Source organism: Mauremys mutica, chromosome 10 (assembly GCF_020497125.1).
Source record: "Mauremys mutica isolate MM-2020 ecotype Southern chromosome 10, ASM2049712v1, whole genome shotgun sequence".
Lineage (NCBI taxonomy): Eukaryota > Metazoa > Chordata > Testudines > Geoemydidae > Mauremys > Mauremys mutica.
This window is the reverse complement of record NC_059081.1, coordinates 23,006,235-23,033,836: the sequence shown is the minus strand read 5'-3', so window position 1 is coordinate 23,033,836 and position 27,602 is coordinate 23,006,235. Positions and strand designations below refer to the sequence as shown.

Below are 27,602 nucleotides of genomic sequence, written 5' to 3'. Positions count from 1 at the left end.
GACAAGAAAGCCCCCCACATAAATCAAACAAAAATCCCAAAAAAGTTGAAACCCTTGCAAAAGTATACAGTGTGAAATTGTTTTAATACCAAAGAAAAATTAAAGGAGAATTCCATTTAAAAAATAAATACATCTTAAAATGTGATTTTTTTTAAATTAAAACACTATAATCAGAAAATATTTCATAATAATGGGATGCTTCAAGAAAAACTTCTAAAATCCCAAATTAAAGGGAGTTTTTCCTCACATAAATACATTTAGTAGGTCTAACCAGATCTTTTAATACATGACTGTATGAAGATGGGAATAGTAAACTAGAGGAAATGAATGCAAATACGTACACTTTTTTTTAAGAGGAGGAAGGAAGAGTTTGGATGCAGGAACAAGTTCATTATAATGGATGATGACTTTATTTTGGATTTTTTTTCTGCTGTAGTTGTTAGGTGCTAGCCATACATTAAGTTAGTTTAAAACTTAGCACAATGATTAGGTAAAGAGGAGCAGCAGGTTGCAGTATTGTGTATAACAATGGGTTGGTATAATTCAATAGAACTGTTTTATTGGACTCTATTAACCTTAAGCCTTAACCATGACAGGACTTTCATGTAAGAACCCACATGCACAGTGCAATATTGAATTTTAATTAGAGCTTTCAAGACCTGAAGTGGGATGTATTCTCATCATTTCCCCCTCCCTTTTAATGTAAATTTTTCTTAGAAGCCTAGACTTAGTAAAAATACTTTAGTGTTGGAGATTACATTACATCATGTGTATGAGTTTGTAGAATCTCAGTGTCAGAAATCAGTTTTGATAAAGTAAAATATGGACAAATTCAGATGTACAATTTGATTTTAGATTTATACCCCAACAGTGTGTAGAAAGATGAATATAACTTTATATATGATTGAATCCCAATTTTTAGAATCTCTCTTGCTAATGATTTGCCAGACTGACTCCTTGTCTATTGACTAAAGATTAGCTAAGCATATGTGGTGTTGCCCAAGTAGTTTGGATAATTAATATTCTAAGGTTTTATTTTTCTTTATGAATTTTGGAATACTTTCATGTTACTTAGGGAAACTTTTTGAAACTGCAACTAAAAATAAATCATTCAAGAAAAACATAACTATGAATTTCACATACTGTTCCTGCATAAGTCAGAGCTCAGAAGGAACATATCTGTTTTATGTGGGCATTTTTGTCGATGTGGACAGAATTTAGATATGCTTAGTTATGTGCAATATTCAAATAAATACAATGAGAATGTATTCTAATATTAAATATTATTGCTAACAATAGGAATAATGGGGCCTTAATCTTGATTGGGCTCTTTGGATGTTTCAGTAGTAGTAGTAATAGTAATATTGCATATGAAATAATGTAATATGAAGGCAATAATAAAATAAGGCAGAAAATTACAAGACCTCAAATGTGTGGCTATCTGGTCCTTGTTAGATTGGCTGTACAGTGTATCCAATTTCAAAAACAGTCAAACATGGGGGTGGGGGAGAATGAACTATAAACAATTCTCATTATATATGATTCTAAGAATCTTGGCAGTGCTAGTGACATGCTGCCAGTATTTTAACAAGAAGCGCCCATAAAATTTCCCTCATTTGACTGTGATAAATCCTGTGTACCAGATCTGTAAGGGACAGCAAAATCATGCTAATCTTTGGTGGCAGAATTTTTAACAGCAGGCTCTTGAGAACCTCCCCCACCTAAGGCATCAGTAGGCAGTGCAGTTAGCAGTGATAATGCACAGCTTTACTGCTATAAGAACACATATCCCAGTGTTAATGTCACTTCTGAATAGATATATCTCAAAGTATGTGTCTTAAATGTACACCTTAGCTATCCATATTGCTGCACATCAGATGTGAAAGTAAAAATAAATGTGTGAAGCTCCAAACAGACTTATATGGATTTCTGCAAATCTGAAAACCACATCTCCAAACTATCTATTATCCCAAATTCTCTCTCACATACACACGTTTTTAGTTGACCTTCAGTGTTTCCTACAAGCAGGAAATCAAAGTTCTTATCTATTTACAAATGACAATAAATAGGCTTCCCTATACTTAAAATATGGCCAATGCAACAGATTTGGGATATGAGTAATTATGTGGTGTTCAAAAGAGGGAAGGAGGAATATGAAAGTGTAATTTATCAAAAAAAATATAGTACTTAGAATAAATGAATGAGGTCAGTTCCTATTTGTGTTAGCTTGTGCCCCCCAAAACAGTAATCCACAGGATTAAGATAAGGAGCACAAGCAACTGTGGAGCTCTTAGATTTTAAGATAAGGTTACCTCCATAATAATATTGCTGATAGAGGCGAAGTATGATTATCCAAAGCCTTCTCACCAGTATTACAGATGCTGCAAGATTTAATGCCATCCTTGTAATTTATGAAACTAACCTCAAGCAAGTAAGTAAGGGTGGACACATCACTGTGTTAATGATAAGCCTGAGAAATAGAGGACTTAGATGTTTTAAGATTTCAAATCTTTCTCTCTCACACACACATGCACATGCATGCACACACACACACAGAGTTCTAGATTAATAACTACAAAGATTTTACTGTTCATAGGTCACCTGTAGCATTATATTCCAGTTTCGTCCTGGGACAACTTCTAGGGATTTCGGTGCCACAACTGCAACTACTTGGACCCCCTGAGACTGACAGTAAAAGTACTAATAGCAATTATGGTATTGGTAATTTTCTAGGAAAACTGTCCACTATGAACGGCATGTTCACATCCATTAGTGAAAAGCCATTTTATATTAATATCTTAAGGTCACTACTGACTATATTCTGGATTCAGACTCGTGACCTACAGGTGAAAGCTGCCAATCCCTTAGGCTCTTCGTTTACCCATGGAAGTAAGATTTACTGAGTCATTGTTACATAATAGATGCTGCTCACATTGGCAGGGTTGAATGATCAGCGGTATGGGAGTGAAAGATGAGTATAACTGTTAATATTTATTTTTTAGCTCTAAATAGACGAAGAAAGATCTTCTCATTTCCAGAGTAACTGGAGACCACTTTTGCATCTTATTCTGCCTTTCCCCAAGTGAAATAAACTATACAGTTTTGCCTGTATAACTGCTTCTCCAGTAGGTAAGTATAGACAAGCCCTAAGTAAACTCCCTTAAAAGAAATATGTTTTGGTTGTCATAAAGTCGGTTTTCTTTTTGGTTGTGATTTAAATGTAAAGAGAGGATTTATGGAGATGACTATAAGGTTCCATTGCCCTAATTGCTCTCTACATCTGGCACAGCATAAAAATTGGTCTCACTTGTACCTAAAACAGTTACCTTTCTTTTTATTTATTCTATCTGCTTTTTGTGAAATCAATGGCCATGTTAAATGCTTAAATACCAAATATGAAAATTTAGAGATCAATATATGATTTTTTTTTGTATTTCTTATAATAGATATCTGGTATGCTGTTTGAGGGAGTCATCTAAGTCTTTAATAATTTTGACTACTCACTAGTTAAAGTATGTTATCTCTTATTAGAGAAGTAGACTCATAGACTTTAAGGTCAGAAGGGACCATTATGATCATCTAGTCTGACCTCCTGCACAATGCAGGCCACAGAATCTCACCCAACCACTCCTGTAACAAACCCCTAACCTATGTAAATATATATTTATCTTTTAAAAATACCATGTTTATTTTTGAAGAAATAATAGCTGAGGATTGTAAAAGTAGCAATTTTGGAAGTGAATCTAGATTTTTCGAATGGTATGGTTTTTAAAACTGAATTGTGAAGAAAACAGGAAAACGATGCCAATATCTGCAAAAAAACAAAACAAAACAAAAAACCCTCAGATGTTTGTGTTTTCATGTATGCTTTATGTTTACTATTTTAAGACTGAGTGATGGCATTTAAACTATCATTTTTCAATTGGAATTATTTTAAAAATATTGCCAGTAATTGGCATTTCACTCAGTCATGACCTAGGTGACTTGCAAAAATCCCATTACTTTCAGCAGTACAGTGTGTGTGGAGAATGTCTTCACTAACCAGGCGTAAGAGGGGCACTCAGCAAATTTACCACTGAAACTTGTCTAAAAAAAAAAAAAAAAAAGTTTGGACATGTGACATTTATACCCCTTCATGCCTTATTCCTCTTCCACTGTGAGAGCACAGTATATACAGTTCTTGGACATCATAACTATCATGGAATCTCGTTGGAACATGGAGCTGGCCACCATGCATCCTGTTTTTATAATGTGACTTTTAAAAAAGTTTAACCATGCAGTATGCTTTTACAAAGTCATTACCCAGCTGTGGTGGTTTCATTGTAGCACTGATATAACAGTGCTGTTCATACTATACATTTAATTCTATAGTAAAATATTATCATTATTATTAAGCTACTCCCAGGAGAACATGTCAGTAGAGAAGAGAGAAATGCACTTGTAGGATGTGTGCACAATCTTCTCAATGAGTCAGAACCTCTGGAAAGCAGTAGCCACTGATGAAGAACTAATTATTCCAGGTGAAATTATATAAGGAGCCTTAGCCCTGACTTTATCTCATTTCCTTTCCTGTGACAGTAAATTCAGAAATCTCAATTCCTTTCTCCTTATTTCTCTGTACTATGTATTTTATTTACTATTTCTTATATGAAGGGTTATTTACTGCTGTTAAAAAAAATAACAATTTGTTTTAGTATTAAATATTTCTAGTTAGAATTAGGCTTTACACAGTCATCCAATTTGAACATTTCAATTTGCTTTCTTGGTTTAGACTGGTCATTTTCCATTGCCTTCCCTGTAACTTGACTTCAGTTCCCCAGTAGAGGATTTGTATGCTTGGAGTTTAAATGCTTCATGTGATTGTGATGGATTATTTTCTGACCATCTTTTCCACTGCCTTTGCTGTTTAGAAAAAGACATATATCAAAGGCCCATTTGGGCCTGCAAGGAGCAGGAAAGTCACCCTTTTTTTTCCTGATAGAGAGGGCTTATCACTTGCAGACCAATCAGACTGCTTCCACTTTAGAGTAGTCTTGGCAGAGTGCTTTAAAAGCACAAAAGGAGTAAAGGAAGCAGTTTGGATCTGATGTGGGTTCTGAAGGTTCCCTCAAAGAAGCCAAGGGGATAATAGTTGTAGACTATGGAAGGATCCAGGGGCTGTGAATCTGAGCATTCTTCCTGTTGCGTTAAGATACAAAGAAGTGCAGTAGGAAGCGATCCAAGGTTGAATCATTGTAGAGAAAGTCTCAAATTTTTTAGAAACAGTTGCAGGTGATAGCTTATTGTCCAGTATCTCAGTTCCTCTTGAGATGCTAAACATAAAATTCTATCTGTATTAAGTATCAGAGGGGTAGCCGTGTTAGTCTGGATCTGTAAAAGCAGCAAAGAGTCTTGTGGCATCTTATAGACTAACAGACGTATTGGAGCATGAGCTTTCGTGGGTGCATACCCACTTCGTCGGATGCATATCTGTATTAACTATCTTGTCAGATCTGGGTCCTGAGTCAGTTTCATGAAGGGGTTTGATACAACCTTGATTTACAGTGCATTTTTATGAGGGATTATCAGAAGATAGCCCATCAGAATCTTCTGCTTCCTCTATGCAGCTCTGTAGGGTTTCTCACCCTTCAGATCTTGGGGCCTTACAGTTGATCTCATTGCCATCAGGAATAGAATTTAAGGTTAGTTCCAGGGCTCTCAGATCTAGAGAACTCCTTCCTTGAATTATTCCCTGAAGATGTCTGTAGGCACACCGTCTTTATTAAGATATCCACATCTCCCTGGATGTCTAAATCAAGGAGACCAGTTGCAGGGCTCTCACTGTTTGTAGGAAACCTGTGTTTCTTGGCTCTATTAGTGAATGTGGGCTCTGCGAAAACAAGATTATTCTGATAAACAGCATAAGGACTAAGTTCAAGAATTTTCCATTTGAGGAGCCTGTTTTCTTCGCCTCAGAGTTAGGGTTGGTTCATTCTTTGGATAGAGGGAAATTGACCCAATACAGACAGGTTCCAGAGGAATACTGCTTCTTGTTAGAGAGCTGCTGAATACCACAAATCTGATCAGAAGCAGTTTTTCTTCTCAAAGCAGAAAAAGAAGCAGCAGAAACAGAAAACAACTTCTTTGGCAACTTGAGATCCTTTTATTATTATTGTCTTGAGACAGCTAGTTTGGGGTGGCACCTAATAACTTCAGCCAATTGTGGCATTTCCCCCCCTCTCTAGTCTCCTTTTTGGAAAATTTGTCAGGTGTCAGAGTGGAATTATCTTGGACAGGTGGCTACTACAGATAATTCAAACCGGCTGTTCCATCAAATTCCACTCTGTGTCTTCTCCAAACCCTTCATCACAGTCCTGCTTCAGGGATCCTTCTCATGAGAAAGTGCTGAGAAACAGTGTGATCTTTCTTTTCCAACTGAGAGCAATAGAAGAGGCAGTCCCACAGCATTAAGAGAGGAAGGGGTTGAATTCTCACTATTTCCTAAAGATAAGAGGAAGTTACATCTAAAATTGAATAAGTAGATTAAAAAAATCAAATTCTGTAAGGTGACACTACCATTATTTTATCGGGGTTGCCGGTAGCATATATATGTATGTAATCTCTAATTACATGATCATGTACTGTTTTTTTCCATAAGACAGCAGTCTCATTCATTATAGAAGATGCATAGTTCATCCATTGGAAGAGCACTAGAGAGAACTAAATAAGTCTCCTAAATTGTTTGAAAATAAATTCAGGGGGTAAAACATTTTTGTTTAGAGTTTGTCTAAACTGTTTTCATACAAATTGTTATAATCTTGCAGGTGTCAACCTGAAGATTTTAGAGCATATTCCTCCAGATCCAAAGTAGCCTCCTCAGTATGTATGAGGAATGTCTTTATGTAAGGCTCCTACCTGGAGTTAAAGTAATGTCTTTATGCAGAATTACTCTTTGACTCATCAGCTAGATCGGATGCCCAGAGAGAGCAGTTTTGTAAGCTTTAATTGATCATTTCTAGGCCCACCTTCATCATAGTTGTTACTGCTAGTTCCTCTCCCACAAATATTTCTGTAACATACATTACTTTAAGAAGAAAGGTTGCTTACTAATAACTATAGTTTTTTGAGTAGATTGTCATTATAGATGTATGTATCCTACTATGTGCCTCTCTGTTTGGGAGTCTTCATTAAATCCTGAGTAAGTGAAAAAGGACGGAAGTAGGGTTAGAGTGCTTTACACAGAATGTTTAGTTCTGTGGTAAAACTTGCACGTGATCCCAACAGTTACTGTTTTCTAGTGGGTTCAGACTTGTGGCCATTGGTGTATGCATATCTCAGAAGTGGGGAAGTATGCTGATAATCTATTTGAAGAACTATATTATTAAGGAAACTTTAGACATATGCTCAGATACTAAACTAATGAGCAGCCTGAAAATAAATTAATAAAATAAAATTCTGACCTAGAAAGGCAGTCCATATATATACTAGATCTGTCACTGTAATATCTGAGAATCTTGCATATTTTTGAAAGAAAATAATGGAATCTCAGTTTCTTTTTCTCCAACTTCAAGGTGAAAGGAAGCTTAAAAAGTATTTCTTTCCTTATTTCAGTTCATTTGAACATCTGTGTTGCTTTAATATAGGTTTTTGTATTTAACTAGTATTATAGTCCTGATATGATACCACTGTTCTTGAAATTTACTAATATTACAGACTCCTTCACTAAGGTCCATTCTCATACATGTTCTCAACAGTTTTTGACTTTTTTTAATAGAGTGTTCAAAAATGTGAATTTTGTAAGTGTGGTAAGTATATTCTACTCATAATGTAGAATAGTCTATGTAGAATCTACACTTATTACAAGTGTTATTTTCAAGTGTTAATATATTTATGCATGTCTCAGTCTAGTTTAATGAGGGTATATCATTTGTGTAGCTGTTAAAATGAATAACCAATAAAAGAAAACATTGCACTAATAAACAAGAGATGGCTGGAGTTGGTTCCACTAACTGAAACAATTTACTTCATCCATCTTCAGTGTTTCTTAGCAACACAAAGTACTCTTACCCAGGGCGCTTTCACGGACTTTCACATCTTTCTTCAAATATAGCTTTGGTAGTATTTTATATGACCTGAAGTTCGTCCATCTGTCCTGAAGCTCCCAATGCTTTTCCAATGATCAAATGATCTTACATACATTTTTTCAGCTTAATAACACACAAGTTGACTAGAGAATCATTCAACATGTCAGGTTTTCCAAAGGGTTCTGGGAAATTATTTGCTGTTCTGTATAGCCAAGCTAAACGTTATTGAAAATGTGGTGTAGTTTCATAATAAAACGAGTAGGAAAAATGTTGGCTTGGGAACTAACTAAATATTTTCTGATAGCCCTAGCCTCAAGGCTTGGATTGCTTGTAATAAAAGGGTAACTTTGATATCTTTTGGTGAATTGACTAGTATTCTGTTTAGATCATAATTTATGAAAATACTGGCTTGATACAGAATGTTACATTATCACATTGTTCATGTGCACGAATTGCATTAATGCGTGGCTGACATTTTCAGTGTTTATTTCATGAGAAATTAGTAAACCATTGCCTCTTTGAATGTGCTTTCTAACAACTCAGAGGTTGCTGTTGATATTTTAGGATCCTTCCTCCATTTCTTGCTTTCCATTTTATAATGTGTGAGAAACTGATTCTGGTCTTTTAGATCACTGAGTAACATCTGCTGAAGAAATTCAGCTTGCTTTAGGAACCCCTTCAGATACATAGCAGAAAGCATTGTTATGTGACTACTGGGAGCAAATTTTGATTTCATTCTACAAGAGTATATATAACTTTGTTACAGGAAATAATGTGCTCTGAATTTTCAGTAAATTGCACAGAAAACTTCTGTGATTGTGTAATATGCTTTAATGACTAAATTTCTGTAACTGTCTTGCTCTGAGAGAGAATTTTTTTAGAGGTCTTAGGATAAAAGTTTCTTATAAATAGTGTGTAGTAATAGGTGGTTGCAAAATTTTGTGGTGAGTTAATTTCTTCTTTTTTACATAAGCAGAATAATCACTAAGGTATATGGAAATTATTATGAATAGTACCCCAAAACTGCAGAAACCTTAGCTTTGTTCATCTCCACAATTCAAAAAATGCTGTATTGCAGCAAACAATGTGGTCTTGGCTATGATAACTTTTTTGTTAGTGAATATACACACACTCTTGTGGTGGTGTGCATGTGGTGTGCAAGAACAGTGGTGGTATATCTGGAATATACTACTACTTAAATACAAAAAAGTATATTAAAGCAACATAGATGTTCAGATGAACTGTATCTAAAAGATAAATATGAGAGAGAAAAGACTTGATGGGATAGTGTGGTATGAAGGTTTTATCAGCATGTTTTTGAGATGGTCTCCTTATTCATGGATTGTGAAGACACAAAGAAATATATGTTATTCTAGTTGCCGCGAATCAAATCTATACATCTCACCATTCTATCATGCATGAGGTGTATGAGACATATGTTAAAACTTCTCACAGTGCTCGTTGTACAGACACCAGTCTTTTGTGAGTGGACCCCATCACTGGGTCACCTGGGCTTCCAAGCCAATGGGTCTGGTCTAGTCTAGTCATTGTTTCTAGCTCTGAGACCCTAAGGGACACTCTAGTTACTATTTCTAGCTCTGGGACCCTAGGGCACACGGTCAGCCCTCTTGTCTGATACTCTTCCTTGGGATGTTGGGTGCTCTGTCCAGCCATGTTTTACCCTGAAATCAGTGTCTATGATCTCCTGACACCTCCCACCCCCAGTCACATACAGGTGCTCCCCCAGATCTGTACATAGGCTATGGGCACTCTGGGCTTCTAATTGAACCCCTTTAGGGACAACATGGTAGAAAAGCAAGAAACCCAGGCTTAGGAAAGGAATTTCTTAATCACAGTGACTTTATTCTTAAAGTACTTGAGAGTTACAAGTCTTTGAAAATGATGGACGTCCTGAGATACAGCCTCTTCTAGTCTGATCTCCCCCTTCCTATGAGTCTGATGTTCATTGACCTTACAGGCTGAACAGGGCCCTTCCTGCTCTCTCCTTTTTCTGCTTGACCTGCTTACATGAGGTGATGGTGGCCTCCCCCTTGCACAGAGCAGGACCCTGCTGTGCCACAGGCTCCACCTGAGAAGCTACAGACACATCAGACTTGCTTGCCCCTTCCCTTCTGTGGGGCCCTGTGTAGAAAACCCAGTATTACATAAGGATAGGCCAATAACTGAGGGAAAAACACAATTGTTGGACAAAGATTGTGGTCTTGATGGCTTTTAATGTTAGTCCTTCAACAGGATGTCAAACACCTTTTACAGACAAAGCAGTAATCTGGCATGCAGCACAGTAGGTTGTCTTTGGGCAGACTTCTGCAGTCAGTGTCCAATATTTTCACACACAGAACTAGATAGAGTTCCTAATTTGACTCAGACATATCCTGCTCTGTTATAACATATTTTACAGAAAATCTATTTTCAAAAGGTTTTAGGGAGTTTAAAAAAAATTTTTTTTGTAACCTTCCAACTATAAAGCCGAAGTCCAATTTTAGAGACCTTGGAGGGAAAGATATAATGAATAAATTTCATATATCTCGAAAAATGGCCTCTTAATAGCTTTTCTATCGATAAGTGTTATGAATTTAAAGCCTTCTGTCTCAGAATATCCTACATCTAAATTCCCATTGGAAAGTTTCCATTATAAAGTTCCCATTTCTAGCTCCAAAGGAGTGTGAGATATTGGATCTGAAACCTGCCACTTATCTGGGACTGGATATTGCCCATTCTGTATGTGAGAGCATTTAATTTTGTGGTCATGGTGGTGGGAAATCCCCTCATGGGGTAAAGAAGGGAACATTCCATAGTGGGTTAATTTAAGCAAAAGGCAACTGTTTGGAGGTGCTCAGGGCTTCAGGATGTTGGAAATAGTCTTGCCGCTGATGGATTATTACAAGATTGTGAGAAGGAGGAAAGACTTCTTGTTTCCTCTCCTTCCCCTTCTGCACCTCTGTACGACTGGCACAATCTGACCATTTTTTTGGTATGTTTCTAGTATATATACACAGCATCACAGTTATTTAGGATGTATAATGAAGAGAAGAAGCCGACTGTGGCAGTCAGGGCCCAAAAGGTCACACTCACTTCAAAATTCTATGACTAATTAAGACACAATTCCCTACAACTTTTGTGAAAATGTTGCTTCAAGCACCTTTATTTGCAGTCTAAGCAATTCCCTTTTGTTTGGAGGGTGTAAAACTCTGATGACTTTGATGAGCCATGCAAATGATCTTAAAAAAGGTAAATGGCTAACCTTATCAATGGGTAGGGATGACTTGTAATCAGCAACATACAGTAGTGCTGATAAAATATTACAAAACAGGATTCCAGAAACTGTTTTTGAACTTCATCTGTGCTTTAAATACATTTTCCAAACAAATTATTTTTTTTATATTTTTCATATATTTTTTTTTATCTCACCACATATTACAAAAAGTCCATTACTAACTTTTCATCAATGATAGATATAAAGAAAGATTCGCCAGAGAAATAATGTGAATATAGTTGGGATTTAATCTTGGAATTTTAAGGATCACTAGTGTTCTAGCAGATCTTGCATCTTTTGATGTTCATGTGTAAGGAATGTATGTAACATTAAGGATGTGATCAGTGGTGTCATTGGGAACATTTATTTTTCAGATCAAATATTCTTTGCAGCTCTTTCTTGAAAGAACACATAATAGAATATTAAAGAACTAATCTGAGAAATGATCACCAATATTGAAAGGCTACAAATTGCTATTATGGTTGGGTTAGTATTGCTTCCATTAGATTTTGTGACGAGGAAAAGGAAAAGTTAAAATGTGGATCATTGCTATTGAGAAGTTTGGCTTTTGGGGTTCACACAGTTCAGTATAACCTGTGTCCTTAAAGAGACTAGAACTCATGAGGTACATAATTGAATTCTAAATTGCATCTGGATGTTTTAATGAGATAGAAGGCATACTTTTTTTTATACATACAGTGTTTCTCCACTATGCATTGTGATGGAGCTTATATTATTTGGCAAATACATATATTTTTAAGGAAAGCAGAGAAAAATGAATTGCTTGAAATTGAATGGAAAATCAGTCTCCCCATTCTCACTCAGAGTAAGCCTTCATCTTTATATTGTCAGAAAAGAGGATAGGGATATTCTGTAAATTATTGGACTTTTCTTCCCACCAGGTAAAATTGTTATAGGATAAATGCATTAGAGTGTTCTGGATGTTAACTTTTTAATTGCTAAATCATCTTTAAACGTCAAATTCCCATTGTGTATTTCTTTTTCTGGTCCCAGTTGATCAGAATGTTTAATAAGATTGCCCTTTAAAGGAATTCATTTTGTAGCTTTCAGACCTGATCATTCTCCAGAACAAGCTATAGAAATAATAGATGTGATCCATGGGAGTGATTGCATTCCATATTTCAATAAAGTTATATTAAGACTGTTGTGTGAACAAGATCTCTGTGTCTGGTTAGAGCCTTCCTTTCCACTGCCCTGCATTGGAAATAACTTGTCCATTCAGTTATAGGGGCTTAGGGCCTGATCCAGCTCTTACTGAAGCCAATGGGAGTTGGGTCAGGTCTTTAATTACCAAGCGACAGTCACAAATGGCAAATTTGGTGTACTGTTTCACTGCTAGAGATACAGAACATCCCAGTGTGAATAGTTGAGACAGCTCTCAACCATTTTATCTTATCAGATTTTTTTTAAAATAATAGTAATACTTTGCATTTATCTTGTGACTTTGCTTCAAGAGTCTTGCAGTGCTTTTTTATGCTTTTTTTTGAAAAATGTTCTGGTTTCTGCTTAATATGCTCTTTTTGAATAACAGGCTGCTCTTAGTTCCCTTGATACACCTTTAGTGAAGCCAATCACCAAATAAGTATTCTTCATTCTCCTTTCTATACCAACCTTCTTTTCCAGGTTTTGTTCTTTTGCCAATCAGGTATGCTAAATTTTTCTGTAGCAAGACTGCTGGATTAAGCTTTAGAAAAGACAAAATCCCCTCCCCTCCTATGCTTCTGTGGGGAGCTTAATTGTATTTTTCCACAACCTCTGTCCCATCCGTCTTCCATCCTACGACCATCTACTGCCCGTGATAGTGGCATTCAGTGTACAGGGCCTTCTTAGTGTGAACTATGTTCAAATAGCCTCCAAACTTTAGAGGTTTCTTATGTTTGCTTGGTGAAATGCATGTTCAGTGTGCTGCTTTATCTTTTAGTATTGCATTCATGCTTTTCTCTTTTCATAGGGGTTTTTTTTTTTTTTTTTTGGTAATGGCAAGTGTATTTTGCTCACAAAATATTCACATTCTCCCTTATTTTGAGATGCTATCCAGAAGCAACAGTTTTGTTCTTCAGGTAATCTCCTCATTCCATAGGAATGAGGATATATGTTTACCTTGATTTTTTCCTCAAACGAATTTTGATCAAGAGAAGATTTGATACTCCCTAGATATTGTAATTTAAGAATTACTGTCACAGGATTCAGGAACTTAGGCAGTGCTATTCTCTTTTGGTAAATTTCAAACATCCTAAGAAAACTCTTGAAAGCTTTTCACTCTATTTTGTCTAAATGCATTTGCTCTGATTTCTGAGACACTAACCAGCTTAAACCAATTTTCTGTTTTTGGATGTACAATTTCTTAGTTGTCCTACAAAGATGTATGCATGGAACGTCTTATGCAATGTGTGTACTCTTGTTGAACTTAGTAGAATTGCTCACAATGTGTGAAGTTAAACATGTGCATAATACTTTTCAGGATTGGGGCCTATGTTTTTTCCCACTTATTTTCTTCTTCATTAACGTATTGAACACCCCTTTTATATACCTAAAAATGGGTATACTGAATTAGCATGAGATGTACATGTAGATAGCTCTGTGCTTCCCTAGAGTTGGTAGAGGCATTACACGTTCCTAAAACAGAACCCAGTTTGTAATTATTTCTGTTGTCTTTTTCTACTTTTATTTTTTCCCATATTTGCATATCTTTTCTTTAGTGATCTTGGAGGGAACATCGATAGTGTGTATAAAAGCACCTGTCAAATACTAGCCTGTGGCCTTCTATTTCAACATGGTTTTGACTGACTATATGCTGGAGCTTGTATTACAAACATTCACACAGGGGTTTCCCTTTTTGACTATAGGAACTAAATAAGTCTTAATGCTTTCTGAAAATTAGAGTCAGCATTCAGCAACCATGAGGTGTTTGCTTAACAGTGTATAGGTCACAGGAACTGATTGGTTTCACAGTGTAGGGTGGAATAATTGCCATAACCTAGTCTCTGCTGATGCATCTTATATAGCCACTTCTGCTACCTGCAGAACTCCTGCTTCCACACAGGGCCGCCCAGAGGGGGGGGGCAAGTGGGGCAATTTGCCCCGGGCCCCAGCCTCTGCAGGGGCCCCCAAGAGAATAGCTGAGGCTCCCGCCCCGGCCCCTTACCCCCGCCTCCACCCCTCTCCTGGAGCCTCAGTGCAGCAAACAGCGTCCCCGGACACCGCTGCAGCCTGGCTCTGGCGGGACCCCTGAGCCCCACCCCGCTCAGAGTGGCGTGGTGAGGGGGCGGGGCTGCGAGCTCCGGGCCGAGCTCAGCTCCCTCCACTCGGCATGAGCTCACAGCCCCGCCCCCTGACCACGCGGCTCTGAGCGGGACGGAGCTCAGGCCCCGCCGGAAACACGCTGCAGCTGTTCAGCGAGGCGCTGAGGCTCCGGGTGAGGAGGGAGCCGGGGGTAAGAGGTTGGGGCCAGGGGGGGTTGGCTAAGGGGCTGGGAATCCCAGGGACAGGGAGGGGGCAGAGGTTGGGGGGGACAGGGAATGGGGTTGGATCATGGGCGTTCTGGGGGGTCTGTCAGGACTCAGCTGTCGGGGGGTGGATAGGGGACAGGGAGCAGGGGTGGGGTCCCGGGGTGGTGGTTGGGGGGGGTGGGGTCTCTGGGGGACAGTGAGGGGACAAGGAGCAGGATGGGTCAGGGATTCTGAGAGGGGGGTGGGCAGTCAGGGGGCAGGAAGTGGGTGGGGGTCGGATGGGGGCAGGGCCAGGCTGTTTGGGAGGCACAGCCTTCCCTACCCTAAAGCTCATTCAGCAGTTTGGGGCTTGCAGAAAAGCCAAGCTGTTAGCTTTTCCATTAGGGCTGCCATCCCTTTCACTTCTCAAATGCCAAATTATAGTCTACATGTAATTTCAGTGCCATAGGAAGATTCATGTCAGGGGAGGGTAGCTTCATTTAAAATTAGCCACTGGGAGGAGGGATCACATGAGAAGATCAATATCCTTCCCAACCCTACCAAGGGAGACCCCCCCCTCCCCTGTATTCCCTGAGGCTCCAGAGGGGTTAATTCAGTGGTTCTCAAACTTTTGTCCTGGTGACTCTTTCACATAGCAAACCTCTGAGTGCGACCCCTCCCACCTTATAAATTGAAAACACTTTTTTATATATTTAACACTATTATAAATGTTGGAGGCAAAGCAGGGTTTGAGGTGGAGGCTGACAGCTCTCAAACCCCAGTAATAACCTCGTGACCCCCTGAGGGGTCCTGAACTCCAGTTTGAGAACCCCTGGATTAATTTAATTTTAGCACCATGTGTCCATTCACATGCATGTGCTATTTTGAGCATTTCAGTTTTGACAACATCGGCTCATCCCAGATTCTGGAACAAGCTCAAATTCTCATTTCGTGGACTATGTACATAAGCTATACTAAAGACAAACCCACAGTAACCGTCTTCAGTTTGTGAGGGACCCCATGGAGCCAGTCTCTAGGAAACAGATAAATGCATGGAGATTAAGTTCATTAATGGCTATTAGCCAGGATGGGTAAGGAATGGTGTCCCTAGCCTCTTTTTGTCAAAGTTATGGAGAAAGATATGAGTCAAGGAAGCCAGCAGAGTATCAGAAACCTGGAAAAATCTCTGCCTGGATGGGCTCAGGCGTTTGGTTACAAGCTGAGGTAGTTCAAAAGTTTTGGATTTTTTTTAAGCAGAATTTTTTTTATTGTTTCTTTAAACAATCAAACACAGCAAGAGGCAAATATTTGGCCACGCACTTCTGAAACCTCAAACCACTTTCAGGTTTTGGCAGACTAATTTCAGCTTTTCAATTAAAAAAAAATAACAAATTTTGAAGGAAAGCAGACATTGTCCGTGATTTTTTTCTGCTTTTAAAAAACCCCTAGTTTTCGATCCAGAAAAAGTTTTGATGGAAAATATTTGTCCAACCCTTTTAATGAGCTTTAGTGCCTTTTAGCACTAGCTGATGCTGAGAACCAGTGATACCTTGTAAAGAAGTTTTCTCAAAACTGGGTTTGTGCTGAGATGTGGAAGGTTTATTTTTCCCAGGGGCGCCCGTGGCGGGGAGCGAGTGGGGCAATTTGCCCTGGGCCCCGCAAGGGCCCCCAGGAGAAGATAGCATTGCAATTTTTTTATAGAAGGGGCCCCCAAAATTTCTTTGCCCCAGGCCCCCTGAATTCTCTGGGCGGCCCTGCTTCCACATTTTCTGCTGTTGGTACCACTACGTGCTCTGAATTAGCACATGATTTCCAGCTAATGAAAATCACTCTTGGTGTCTCAAAGATGGAACTACTAGGGTTGAGAATCACTAAATACTATTGTTATCCTGTGACTCTGGAGCCTAAAAGAGGGCTCCTAAATGCAACCATGGTTTTGAGAAAAATCCACATTCTGTCACTGGGAACTCTCCCCTATTAGTGTGGCTCACCTTCGGATAGTTTGGTTACAAACAGAATACTGTGGAACATTGCTACATTTTTCCCACACTTGAGAAATGAATGTTAGACATTTAGGTGTCTGCTCTGATTACCAACCTGCCATAATTACTCAATGTTTTAGAAAGCAATTTTACCAATTTTTACCATGTCTTCATATTTGTTCTCTTTTTTCTAGAATATCATTCAAGATTTAGGATGGTACGGGGACTTGGGTCACTAGTGATTGGCTTTTTAATACTGACAACAAATATACTTCATAGATTCAGAATTTAAGGCCATAAGGGACTACTATGTCATCTAGTCAGACCTCCTATATCACAGGTCACCAAGACCATCCAATACCCACTCACTGCATCCAACAACCAAAATTTGACCAAAGTATTTTAGCCTATAGGAAATCAGATTATGTGCCACAGGCACAGAATAGGAAGATCCAAGGTGCACCAGTGCCTGAGGCTCCCATAGTGACAGAGAAACAATTTAGTGAGATATACCCAGATAATCCTGGCAAATGATCCACGACCCGCATGCTGCAGAGGAAGGTGAAAACTCTACAAGATCACTGCCAATTTGATCCCGGGGGGAATTCCTTTTTGACCCCACATGTGGTGATCAGTTAGACCGTAAGCATGAGATCAAAAACCAGCCAGCCACATACCTGAGAGAGAGATTGTACTTGACCCTCCCCTTCCAAAGTCCCTTCTTCAGCCATGACCATCCTTGATGCTTCAGAGGAAGGAGTTCCACCCCTCCCAGGAATATGTTGGGGAAGGGGAAAAAACCTCTTCATGATCCATGCATGTGATATTGATATTTTGGCAGCTTTTGCAGCAATCCTTCAGTCCTGCTTGACTGCATAACACTGTTGGACTAAAAGTAATGCATTTTTAGAAGTACTTTTCCTTTATTGTTTGTCTTTTGTATTTCACTTAATTTGGACAGTAGAATATTGACTACATACTGACTTTTGATTCTAGTCTGTTTCTGGGTAGTTTCTGGTTTTCACGTTGTAGTACAGTGCTGCAGAGTTTGAGAAATGTTTAAGTCCCGAACTACAGTAGAACCTCAAAGATACGAACACCAGAGTTATGGACTGACCGGTCAACTGGACACCATGGGGAACTGGAAGTAAGCTATCAGGCAGCATCAGAGACAAAAACAAACACCAGCAAGTACTGTACTGTGTCTGTATTACATCTTAAAGGTAGGCACAGCTGGACTGCCTGTCCTCACCCCCTACTCGCCATGGCTCAGGGCAGTCGCAGGTAGGAGGTGATGAATGTTGTGTCCCCCCCTGCTGGGAGGGGGACAAGCTTGCAAGCTTAGAGCCCGGGAAAGAAACTTCCCAGGTGCTACTGGGACCTGGCCTGGAGTGTAAGCTGCTGGAGCCCAATCTCCTGCCTGCACGCTGTGCTCTGGAGGAACAGCTCAGTGTTAAAGGGTCACAGCCTGCACCATGCGCCCACTGTCATTGCGGTGCCCCAGGGTGCCTCACTCATCATCCTTGCAGTCAGGGGGTAGAACCAGCTGCCTATCCTTACCCACACTCACTGGGCAGCCTCTGCAGAGCTGAGAGCCCCCACTCCGAGCAGTCCGCCCTGAGAAGCATCCCATAATGCCTTCTTCAGAGTTACAAACATTTCAGAGTTACGAACAACCTCCATTCTCCATAACTGTGAGGTTTTACTGTACTTAACATTACTGTTTTTAAAGACTGCATTGAAATCCCAGTCTGTCGTGTTCCTGTTGTTTAAGGCTTACGTGAGTGATATTACCATGGCAATTTTTATAAACGGAAATGTATTTAGATCATAAAATCCAATCATAACTGGAGTTCCAGGTGGTTCGTCTTTAGAACCTATCTTGTTTTCAATTTGTTAGCTCCATTGGCTATTATTTCCAAATATGGATTGAAGTATCACAATTATGCTAATGATAGTGGTTTTGTTGCTCTGTTAATAAAGAAGTGCTGTGGGTATTCCATTGTTTAAATGCTGTTTGAATATCTGGGAATGGATGTCCGTACATTTCTTGTGTTTGAACTTCAGCAAATCTTAGGTGCTAACTATTGAGCCTCAGGCTATTAAGAGTGCCAGATTTTTACTTTGATATTGGGTCCAGAAATTATTTCACCAAAACATGTGACTCATTACCTTGGGGTTTTTAAGGTTTCTGCATAATTGTTCAATGGTGGCCTATGTGTCTAGGGCTGCATTTTGCTATTTGAGAAAGTTGTTACATAGTTGTTCTTGCCAGGGGAGTTTACTGATGCAGTTACGAGCCATATTATTTTCAAAATAAGGTTTATTGTAGTTCTGTCATGATAGGCTATATTAAAACTTAGTTTGATTGGTCACTATAACTTAAAATGTTTCAGGTACTGTAGAAGTTTAACTGGATAAAAAAATCATATTACTGCTACATTAGAATCTAGCCAATTCACACTAATGACTGGAAGACAGATAACAGGTGACTGAATTTTGCCAGCTAACAAAGAATAGTAAAAAGCAAATCATTACAAAATGCATGGTATTTATTTATTTAAAAGATATAATTTAGTTCAATTATTGATAATACTTCAGTGTATTCTAGTAAATACACCACTGTCCTCCCATCTCTCTCAACTTCACCTTTTTTCCACTAACAACTCTATTTTGTACCTTTTTCCTCCCAACTCACTTGTTACGCTATATAAACGTAACCCTAGAACTGATGAATGCATTGACCTCATTGGGGCTCCACCAGTGGCCATCATTGGGGTCTACCCTCATCCCCTAAATGTTAACAAATTCAAGAGGGAATCAAAGGGGAAGATATATTTCAAAGGTGAGGAAGCCCTCATCGAGACTGGTCTACCCTCCAAGCTCCTTAATATTAAACTACTGAGAATGGTAAAGACCAAAGGTGATGGAGACAGGAACTATTTATTTATTTATTTATTTTGATGAAGGGCCTCAATTTTACTGAACATTTAGCTATCTTCTAAAAGCTCTGTTGCCTACCCCTTAATATTGACTGTTTCATTAATATGTTTTAGCTCTAGAACTCACGTAGCCAGTAAATAATAGATCTTGTTCACCATGAGTGTATTTTTAAGGCTTTTGAATAAACTTTTCATGTTGATCTCGCTTTTGTTTTTTCTACTGATTTATTTTTTAGGATTGAATATTTTACATTGTGGTGATCCAGTGATGCCAATAGTCCTGAATTCTGTAAAGCACGTAAGCATATGCTTGAATTTAAGCACATAAGTAGTCCCCACTGATGGCAGTGTTTCTTAGATCAGTTAGACTACTAGTGCTTAAGGGTAAGTATGTGCTTAAGTGCTGGATCATAGCCTATACAAGTGCAAATGCTGGATCATAGCCTATACTGATAAAATTTGATTTATATGGACCATACTTTTCTCAAAATATGACTTTTCAATCTGTTATCTTTAGCAGTCTTATACTGAAGTATGTAAATCTCAACATTTCAATTGCACCACATTGCAGGGTTGTTGTTTTTTTTTGCAAACTTACTAAAGCATGTACGTGTGTGCGTGTATAAAATTATCTCAAAACTGTATTGTAATAAAATCCAGTACCAATGGCATGTCAAGGTGCTGTGAAGTGTTTGTAGAACGCAGTGTAAAGTTTACCATCCAGCTCATAAACTGTCACTCAAAGTCTTGAAGGGGTACCTTACACTAGGAGTAATCCAGACAAGTCAATAGAACAACTTATAAAGTTGAAGACGTCTCAGTGTGAGTAAAACTACCACACTCTGGCCTTTATGGAAGCATTTTAGTTGGAATATGTGATACCTTATTTAATTCACCTGTTTTCTGTTTACAGTCATATTAAAAAAAAATTCTAACTACATCAGGAGGGTAGCTACTAACAGTGCTTTTGATTTTAATAATACTCAGAACTTACTGTATATAACACTTTACAAACATTGCCATAGTTAAGTATTTTTGTCTTCCTAAACCTGGAATCCCAATCTGCCATGCAATCACCATCTCTTTTCAAATTCCTCTTTAAAACATACTTCTTGATGATGATAACTGTTAGTAGAGAAACAACTACAATAAAACCATGGAAGGAATAAGACGTATGACTTGCTTTGCTACTTCATCACACTGTTTTTTTTTTTGTTTTTTTTGTTTTTGCCTCCCTACCCTGAGCTTTGTAAGATGTCTACCTAGATTGTAAGCTCTTCAAGACAGGGAATTGTCATTTTGTGTGTCTATAAAGAACTGACCATATTAATGCTGTACAAATAATAACAAAAATGAGATCCTAATTTCACTGACGAGAAGCAGAGAGGGGTTTTGATTTGCCTGAGGCCATAGAGGGATTTGAAGTCAGATCCAGGATTAGAACTCATGTTCCTGGCTCCAAAGCCAGGATTTAGACCATAAGACACCCCTGTTCTCCCCTTTTTTATGTTGCTTTCTAATGATACTTTTTAAAGTACATTCATAAAATCCAGTACTGCAGATTCTTGATACCTGGCATAATGCTTACTACCATAATTAGTCTGTTTGAAGTTTTCTTGCAGCTGCAGAAAATGTACATGAAGTCACTAGAAACCCAAAACTGTAGGCTGTTGTGAGATGCAACTTAGACTAATTTTTGTGTGGATGAAAGTTAGATCCTCATGCTTGAAAATCTAGTTTAAGGATTCTAAAGTAGGCTATTGATTTTTAATGTTATTGAAAACTGTTCACCAATTAGACAATATCTGTTCTGAATCTTTCTGTGAAATATCATATGAACACAATCATATTTCCTTTTTTGAGACCGATATCACTGCTGTCTTTATAGGTAAAGGTGTGTTTCACATGTATATGTAGATTACTCTTTAATACTTCTTGAAGCTGCTTTCAGTGCATACTGAGATTTTTCAACGTAGTGGTTACAAAAATTTTGCTAATGCGCAATTTCATACTGCGAGTTATATGCGTAATATTGTGTCCAGTGGGATTCTGTATTGCAAAATTTGCATAGTTATCGTTCTAGTGACATCGTATCTCACATGAAGAACCCAGGGACCTGATACAATATCAGTAAAACTGTCTCCTAGGTATGATTCAAACAGTTTTATTAGCAACATATGGGGTATGAAGGAGCCACAGAGGGTAGTTTTGAGTGTAAGGGTGCTGGACTGTCTTTTTCAGCATGTAATTATATCAGTTCTCTTCTATGGCATTATTTGTAGCTGCTCTGGGGTTGGTGAAAAATAACTACTAATATGGTGACACAAAGGATCAGAATAAATTATAATTGTTGACTTTGCAAGAAATTTGTTGGCAAAAAGGCTTACTTTCCCAAGCTCAGTTGTCAGTTCTGCTTTTAGCTTTGTATCTAAGACATATACACAAAATAATGTTTTCATGGAAGTCTTAGGTTTTACTGGCATTCTGACTCTCTTGCATAATAGATATTCAAAAAAGTAAGTCAGAGATTTCAATTGGCAATATGGTTATTTTTCTTTTTTTATCTCTGCTCTTTGCTAGCCATTTAAGGCTAGGAACATGCTATTTGTGTAATTGGTAACTAGTTATCGAATGTTTTTATTGCTGAAGTAGAACGCATTTCTCCGTATCAAAAATGAGTTATCTTCAGATAATCAGTTCATCATTTTAAAACAGTTGTTTTGACATTAAATCCTAGCAACAATACAAACTGAGGATTTTATTAGTAATATTTTTAATAATAATTTATTCTTAAATGTTAATACCTCTATAGTGAAAAATGGCAGAAGTTAAGGTGTTTAATGTTTTTGCTATTCACTAATTGAAGCACCAGCACAATATATTCGTTTCAGAGGAGTAATATGTTGACTCCTGCCTTAGTAATGTTTTAAAATATTTGTGTATTTAAGCACTGTGGGTCAGATTATGTCTCTATGCAGAAAAACCTACATAGGGGCTAGGAAATTCCCTGAGATCCTGCTCACAGAATTCCCTCTGAATTCTCCCTTTGTGGCATTTGGTTTCATTGCAGAAGAACTGGGGGGGCCAGCTCACAAACCCTCCTGCATCCCCAAGAGATCTGTGGAGGACTATGACAGTCTGCAGGGTACAATCTAGACTGATGGACAGCTGTGTCCCCTCAATTCTCCAACATGGGATGCCTTTTACACTGCTTCACTGTGAGAGCAACCACTTCTGATCTGCTCAGACATTGCCTCCAGCATGTAAATCACTCCCAGCTATACTGTATGAATGTTGTAGCCAGCCACCCATGAATTACAGTGTGGGAAACACTAGCAAACTCCCAATCCCAGACTCCCCCCCCCGAAATGTGTCTTGTACTGCCCAGCACCTTCCTGGAGAATACAAGCTCATATAAAGTCCGTCATTTCGTTAATAGAAAATGATATGCACAAACCTTGTTATCTCAAATGGAGTTTCCCAAACACTTCAATCCAAACACACACTGGTTTAGATAAAACAATAAAATAAGTTTATTAACTACAGAAATACAGATTTGAAGTGATTACAAGTAAGGAGGCAGAAAAGTCAGAATAGGTTACAAAGAAATTAAAGAAAAATGCTTAACAAACTAAGTGACTTCAAAGAAAAAGTTTCTCTCACCACATGCTCTTGCCTCAATTTGTGTTAATTTCCTCATCATTCAGGTGGTGTTGATGCCATGAGAAGAGATGAATGGAGAGAGAGATTTTGGGGTCTCTGCTCTCCTTTCTTATAGTTCTCTTTTTCTTTGAAAATAATCTCAGCCGAGGTTCAGAAGATAGCCCATCTGTGGAGATGGGAACCTCCAGCTGTTCGTTGCTAAGATGTAAATTTCTTGCTCACACCCTTTTCCCTGCCAAAGAATGGCTTCTTAACCAGGCTATAGTCCATTTAATTTCATTGACACCTGGCTGAGGTGTCAGTTCGCCTTCTGTCCCTGAGGAATTGGTTAGTGGCTGTTTTCCCCATATTTAGAATATGTTTTAGTATCATCGTACAATAGAATCTTATAACTTTACATACAATGTTGCCACACATATTTTACCATGACAATAATGATCAGCAAATTATGAGTTTTCAAATGATACCTCACAATGCATACTTTGTACAAAATCCATTATAGTTTTGTAAAAAGGGTGAGCATAGGGATACCGACTGTCACAGTGACATAAGGCTACCCATGCAGAGGCACTGAATCTGAGACACCTGTCTCCTCCTTACTGGTTATTAGAGAAACACCCTCAGTTTCTGCTTTGGGAGTTCATTTTAAGAGTGTCCCCCAGCATTGAGGGATTTCCTCAGCAAAGTCAACACAGTTTTTGGTTGTTTTAACTTTCCTCTAGTGTTTCTACTAGATGCCAGGAGCAGGTTGTGCATCCTCCCCACTCAGTACTCCAGTCTCAATCTCAGCTTGCCCATGTGAAGATTCCCAGATGCACAGTCATTACGTTGCCACTGAGTTAAGTAAATAAAGCCACAACATCTGTTTTTAATTGGAAAATGAACAGATCCCAACTTTTAGTCACATAAATATCATAACCTCTGTGTTACCCAGCATGTATGGTCCCAAGGCTACCACTCAGTATAGTAAAGCTGTGCATCTTCAAAATGTATTTATTTTAAAAATAAACAAAACTTACACTTATTGTGACCTTACAATAACAAAAAATGTACAGTTTTGATGTAATTGCACTTACATTCTTTGTATTTTTCTACATTTTGCTTTTCTTTTTCTGTTTAAGCAGACTGCAGGATTTTTGTAAATTTCATTTTACTGCCTGCCCACAAGACAAGCAGGTGAGAGGAGCTTGGGGAAAAGGCAATACATATATGCACTTGCAATACACAACACAGTTGATATTTCATACTTTTGGTCTACCAACCTTGCACATCCCTTTAACTTTTATAACATAAACATTTTATATGTTTGTAAAGTTTTATATAATTAAATTTAAAAAACCTATTATAGACTAAAACTGAATATCAGAGACAAAAAAATCACAATAGCAGGGATAATTACACTGAGAACTTGTACACCACCTTTCACTTCTTAGTTTCTATAGGTTGTATTGCTTTTTAGCCTCTCTTTTTAAACTTTGAATGATTTTATAATCTGGGTAGCTAATTTACAGCGAGGTTATTGCTATTGTAGTTCAAATTGTGGCTTAAAATAGTTAGATCCTCAAGTTTATTTTTTCTGAAAGAATATATCCCCCTGAGGCATAATAATGCTGATAATACTTTCTACTTAGGGCTGGTCTACACCAGAAAATTAGATCGAACCAGCTACTTGTATTGCTCAGGGGTCTGAAGATTCCACAACCCTTAGGTTAGTTTAACTACATCACTAAGTCCTGGTGTAGACAGTGCTAGGTTGATGGAAGAATTCTTGAACTGGCCAGAGATGGACAACCCCCAGGATCAAGAGGAGAGGTGAAGTCCTACTCCCCCTGGGACACACATGGAAATTGTGCCTATGTGGCATCCATTGGTTAGACTATGGATGGGATGGAAGACTTGATTGCCTCACTCATTTGCTGTGTATGGAGCCATAGGGGCATACAGCAGTTATTCTCCAATGCCTGTTGCCTTGTGCTCCCTACCCTGTGATGAAGGTATGGTTTGAACGTCATTTCCAGGATGTTGTGGTCTGACTAAATCACCACATTTGGGTATCAGGAAGATTTTTTTTTTTTTACCTTGGCACAAGATTGGCAAGGTGACCAATAAGTTTTCTCACCTTTCTAGCAGCACCCCGAGCTTCAGTTTTAGGTTAATAAGGAGTAAGGACAGGAATTAAAAGTTGCAAGATTGTAAGTGAGGTTTGTAATTTGCAGCCAGAATCCAGTGTGGATATCCTAGAGATAAGCATGAATGATGAACCCAAGAGATGACTGGTAGACCTAATGGCCCAAGGGTGCTGGAACAATTTGTATAATAGGGGTGCTGAGAGCCATTGAACCAAACTGTAAACCCTGTATGTGATGGAAAACACTTAAAGCCAGGGGGTGCAGCAGCATCCCTAGTTCCAGCACTTATTTAATGGCCTATAGGAAGGAGGGGAAACCTCAAGTTTTTGAAGACTGAGATGGTCTTCATGTATACCCTCATTCCCCCCTCTTGAGACAGAATCAGAGAACTCAGAGGCAGGCTGAATCCTAGTGGCTAGGCTGAATGGGGCCAATCCTGAATATTGGTTATTTGGCATGGAGGCCATTCTGGGCCCAAGTAAATACTTTGGTATTTTTTGGTGGGGAGAAATTAACCTCCCTCCCTTAAAGTTTAATAAAACTGTGGCTTTCTGCTTTAAAATCTGTCCCTATGTCAGTGTTTCTTTCTGCATATCCTGATCAAGATGAAGTGTTCAGATTTTGTGAATTTTATTTGCATATATTTGCAATGTATGTAACCCAAATTTCTCACAGTATTTTGATGAAAGCTTAGGAATTATTATCCCCAAAGCAGTGGACTTTCTCAGGGAGCTAAAAAACTACTTCACTGGTAATATTTGTACAACAGCTAGGGTTATCTCTTTGACTCCAAGAAAAGCTTAGATCTCAACATTTAACGGCTTCTGTAGATCTCGCACATAATTTGTACGTATAGCATATTTATAAATGCTGTGCAGCTTATTTTGACATACTTTCTGTTAATTTTGACACCCTAATTGACCTGCAGCGTTTGACTCAGCCCATCAAGACTATATTGACATTGTATATATAAAATCTTGTAAATAAAATAGCTTAAGAGATTTTAGGAAGTACATGAAGTGGAAAAAGGAATGTTAACTGAGACATTTATGTAGTATGTTATGAAATTATCAAGACCTTAAAAGTCAATATTAGAAATAGACCAGCACAACTAATATTTGTTATATTAACTTCTTTATAGATTGAATAATTTTCTGCTGATATATTTTAAATCTAATTTTGTGGAATAGTTTAGCTGTTTTAAAACACACCTTCCTCAGAAATAAGACAAAAATAATAATCCTCCAACACTTAATCTTCCATGCCATGTCATGTAAATATACAAAATGCACACACATCTTGTGGTTCTAAGGAAAAAAATAGTGTTTTTGATAATTTAAAATTTTGCCTTGATGTGATTAATCAAGGACATTATGCCATGCCATAACTAATGTAGGAAAATCTATCTGATCTCATTCTTCTTAGTGACAATGTGTCATAATGTGAGATAGCAAGGCCAAATATGAAAAAAGGAAATAGTTAATACACAGTGTTTTTAAAGTCCAGTTTGTGAATGTGCTATTTTCTTTTTTAGGGTTCAGTGTTTCATACTTTTTGATAATTAATTACATGCCTAAGAAAATATCCACAGAGTGTGGTGTCTGCAGATTTATAGGTAGTGTTTTGTTTATCATCAACCATGGATAGGTTTAAGATGGTTTTGGCACATAGATGTATTGCAAACTCTGCAGATGATGTAAGCAGTAGCAGAAGGAACTATATTCAAATAATTTGATAAAACCAAGTCAGGCACACTCAAATAATGTAAATAGTCAAGTGGTTAAATTTATTTATTTAGTTCATAATTAATATTTTAAATAATTCATATGCCAACTAAATTTTCACTTCTGCTATCTTGTCAATAAGATGTGAGGTTTACTATATTTAAAAAAACCCAAACCTTATGGAATCATCAAAATATACACATGCCTTACTGAGTAACTGTATTGTTGTTACTGTTCCCTTGTCCTTGTCTCCCTTTCCTCTCCACTTTTTGATCTGTTTCTTTCCCTCATTTCTTGTGTCCTGTTAAAATTGTAAGTTCTTTGGGACAAGGACAAAGTACAAAAACCTTAGGGTGCTTTGGTAGCCCAAAATATC

The 27,602-nt window shown here is 38.0% G+C and overlaps 1 protein-coding gene across 5 annotated transcripts in view; it reads left to right on the top strand.

The window, feature by feature from the left end:
- GTDC1 (glycosyltransferase like domain containing 1) overlaps positions 1 to 27,602 on the top strand; it is a 277,533-nt gene that overhangs the window by 1,761 nt on the left and 248,170 nt on the right. For 4 of the 5 annotated variants that reach the window (XM_044978283.1, XM_044978281.1, XM_044978285.1 and 1 more), the window contains exon 2: positions 3,003 to 3,129. The gene's annotated coding sequence lies outside the window, so the exon portion shown is untranslated. Of the gene's footprint in view, positions 1 to 3,002; positions 3,130 to 27,602 lie in introns of those variants that run through there. The other variant, XM_044978287.1, reaches the window with a different exon arrangement.